At 41.6% G+C, this 4,151-nt stretch overlaps 1 protein-coding gene and 1 pseudogene across 2 annotated transcripts in view; both read right to left on the reverse strand.

The window, feature by feature from the left end:
* LOC129688346 (60S ribosomal protein L4-like) overlaps positions 1 to 3,444 on the reverse strand; it is an 18,798-nt pseudogene extending 15,354 nt beyond the window's left edge.
* The window catches only part of Dgkb (diacylglycerol kinase beta), a 629,339-nt gene that overhangs the window by 613,403 nt on the left and 11,785 nt on the right, over positions 1 to 4,151 (reverse strand). The window lies entirely within an intron of this gene.

The following is a 4,151-nucleotide window of genomic DNA, read 5'->3' on the forward strand; positions in this document are numbered from 1 at the left end:
AAAGAAAGAAAGAAAGAAAGAAAGAAAGAAAGAAAGAAAGAAAGAAAGAAAGATGTTATGTGAGTTTCTGATAAGTCTCAAATTCTTAAAAAAATTAGGATCAGGAAACAATTTTCAACAATTTTTCAGTTCATCTTAAACATAATTCTGTCATGTTTTACTATGTATTTATGTGAACTGGCATTCTCAATGTTGACAGCTGCATACCATAAACTGGTCACCATGAAAGTATATCAAAGATGCTATACAGCCTTATGTATCAAATATTTAACCAAACCTTCATTCTTCATGTAAAAAACAATTTCAGTCTTAGAATTAGTATGCATATTTGTTTTCATCTTTAATGAATGATAAAATTATATGTATTTTAAGAGTTGTATCAAAATACTTTATTTATGATTTATTAGCAGTTATGTTTTGTTTATATACATATTTTACATATTTTACATCACCAAAGTGATATAACTTTCTTAGACCAAAAGGTGTGACATTATAAAAACTGAACATACACTTAAAATATGTATGTGTATACATATTTCAATGGAATAATGAATAATCAAACAAGAGTCAGGAATTTGAAAGATATAAGGAGGGGTTTATGAAAAAGTTTGTAAGGCGGAAAGGGAAAAGAGAAATATAATCATATAATAATCTCAAAAGATAAGTAAAAAATAGTGTGAGTAGGAGAAGACAAGGAAGGCTCCTTTACTCCACCCAGAGACCACTGTGGCCTGGACTTCTCTTCAGGAGGCTTCCCCTAGCCGCAGCTCAACAGCTGGCACCAGTTCCCAGCAGCTTCACTTTGCCTGAGCTGTTTTCAGTTTGTTGAGTTTAACGTGGAAGGAGTTCCCCTGTGCACTGCCTCCTTGTGTTGAAGCACTGAGGCACAAACTGTCCTTCCAAATGGCCTTTTATGCTTGTTTGTGAACTTAACTGTGAGTAGAAAAGGCTGAAGTAGAGCACATAAAGAGCAGGCAAAAGTAGAGCATTGAGATCCAGCAACTGGAAGGTGCTGGACCATGAGGCCTTCAGGGAATATCAGAGCGATAATGACTCGCTCACCACAGCAGCTGAAAGCAGCTAACATGCTCCAGAGAAAAACTAGAGCAGAGCCTAGGTAAAGCCAAGACTATAGAAGAAGGGAGAGTATGATGAGCTTAGTATAAGAGTTACAGATTCTAACCACTGGGTCATTCAACTGAGCCGTTAGGAGTTAAGATCTGAGATCTGCTATCAAAACTTAGATGAGACCAACCGCAGCTGCTGGGTGCTGGGTCACTAAAATTCAAAACACTGAGCATTAAAGTCTTTAAATCTGAAGACTTCTATGTTTGGAAGTGAGTTCTCGGGGCCCAGAGCCATACTCTTGAAAACTCAGAAATAAACCATCAGCCTGAGCACTAGCACCCCGCAGTCAGACTTCCACGTAAAGTCTATAGCTCAGTTCTCATGCCCTGTGGAGCTAAAGACCTATGAGCTTGAAGCATATCTCATAAGCCCTGTCACTATTTATGATTTCCAGCCAAGCTAAAGAATGCTCCACACTTGGTGCCAAATTCCTGCATACCACAAAAAGTTCCAGAAAGCTTTACTGTGGTGTTCACACATGATAAGAGATGGGCACAGAGGTTTGAGAGACAAACCCCCACAACATGGACTCCAGCAGTGGACTCCCTAAAGGAAACCGAACTCTACAAGTCAGAGACCATCAACAGTATATGTGTTTACCAGAATGATCTTTTTTAATTTTTTTTTCTACAGAAAATTTGGGTACGGAACTTGGAATAAATATTGTCTATCATATTTACTATGCAATGTATACAAAAGCATCTGAGGTGTCTGTGTTGAAGGCCTATGAGGAAAGTTGGTGTAGCTGAGACACCCACTGAGCCTCTCTGGGCACACGGCTAAGTGGCACATACTGTACCATGTGTTATCAGGTGATGACATTTCCAAATATTTATGAGACTATTAAGAAGGTTCCAGGAAGAACAGTTTTAATAAGCCATATTTACACATTCTAAATACAGAGCCTGGAGCACAAGTGGGGTGAAGGGAGAAAGGAGTCTAAATGAGGTCTATGCTGTTACTAGAAAGCTAATATTCATAATGTTAGAAAATGTGAGAATAAGGTCTTGACCACCTGGGAAAGAGAACATAAAACATCAATGATCATGTCGTATATGAACGATATAGAAAGGACACTAGAGAGGAAGGCTAAAGAAAAGAGAGCAGGCTATCACTGGAAAGCTGGCTGCAACAATGCATCGTCCATTACATGTCAAATTTCTGAGCAGTACTTGAACATTCCACAGCTTTGATTGCATCCAAGCAAAAACTGAAAAGAGAATCAAGAGTCTTTGGGAAACTAAGAAAATAATAAAATTATTTCAAGAGTTAATGGTCACATGTCAACCGAGATCTGTCTGACTTACGGCTGAGATGATGATAGTTGTTATAAACAGTTGGGATGTGATCTTCTAGTCTTTATAGGGGTGGAATAATGGTAAAGCTAATTGGATTTCAATAAAAATTATACATATCTTCCAAAAGAAGGAGTGTTGGAGTGAGAGTGGGGATCAAGAAGTTTGTAAATCATGGACCTTCCTAGACTTCCACAAGATTCCAGAGCATTGGATTTGGCAAAGCTGCTGATCAAAGTGTCCTACTGAAACTCTTGGAAGACCTTAAGAGAAGAAAAAACACATAATAGTATGTAGTCTAATAAATAACTCTGGGTAAAGTTCTGAGGGAAAGAATATTTACCTCATCACTGAGCATTTGACTGAGTACCACTTACTGGCTTTGACATGACTTGCTTAGCCTGCTTTTTTAATATAATTTTTATTTTTAATTTATTGTTAAATTTAGTACAATTTATTCACTTTGTATCACAGCTGTAGCCCTCTCCCTTGTCACCTCCCTATTCCACTCTCCTTCCCTTTTCTCCTCTCCATGCTCCTCCCCTAGTCCTCTTATAGGGGAGGTCCTCCTCCCCTTCCTTCTGACCCTAGCCTATCAGGTCTCTTCAGGACTGTCTGCATAGTCTTCCTTTGTGACCTGGCAATAGTGTCTGCTGCTTCAGAAGTACTCCCCAGAGACTCCTAAAGAAGCATCTACTACCTGGAAGATTCAGGAAGACAAAGGACACTGGAGATCATTTTACTCCTACCAGAAAAACAAAATATTAGAAATAATTGAACAGAGGTCTGCAGAGCATCAGGCCATCAGGAGCTGGCAGAGAAAAAAAAAGCAAAAAACAAAAACAAACAAACAAAAAACAAAGACCACGTTCCCCCAAGCTGCACTGTACAGGCAAGCAACACAGCATAGACACACAGACCTTTGCCTACCGCCGCGCAGTGCTGGGCAGAAGGGGGAAGACATCCACCCAATGCCACTGCGCACTGGCAGGCTGTAAACACCTAGAAGCCCAGTCGCCATTCTGTCGTGCAGCTGCAGACAGAGGAGGTCACCAGAGGACAATCAGCTCCGTGGCCCACCTGCAGCAGGAGCCACTACAGTGTGCAAGTATGTGGTGGATAGGCAGGATACAGAAGTGGAGCAGTCTCAGGATTATGAAGAGGATGGAACTGGAGGCCCAAGGATAGAGGCAAAAGAATAGGAGGCACCCTATTCTGCGCCCTGCACCTCACTTGGGAAATGAGGGTTGGAGTGGGGCGGGGGAGGGTTGTGCAAAGATGATGCCCCTCCTTGCCCCTTGCCACCTCTAGCAGTTGGGAAAGCTGATCTGGGGCTATGAGAATGGGAGGGAAAGCTGACCCTGAACCTCCCTGGCTGCAGTGCTGGGGATCAGATAGTCGGGCCTGTAGCTCACCTGGGCAGCACACTAAAGCTAGCTCTGGTGGAGGGGGCAAAGATAAGCTTCCCCCCAGAAGTTCTGAGGGCAGGAGAGCTTGACCCTGCCTTCTGCAAATGGTAGCATTGGGTGGTCTAGCTGAGGAAGGCTGGAGAGCTCTCTCTGGTAGTGTGGAAAAGAAAGATCCAGGCTGCCCAGTTCAGACTGGCTGCCACTCGGGCCTAGATACAGGGTCTATAGCACAGATACAAAAGATACATACATACATACATACATATATATGTATAGATAGATAGATAGATAGATAGATAGATAGATAGATAGATAGATA

This window comes from Psammomys obesus, unplaced genomic scaffold (assembly GCF_907164565.1).
Source record: "Psammomys obesus unplaced genomic scaffold, mPsaObe1.curated_primary_1811, whole genome shotgun sequence".
NCBI lineage: Eukaryota > Metazoa > Chordata > Mammalia > Rodentia > Muridae > Psammomys > Psammomys obesus.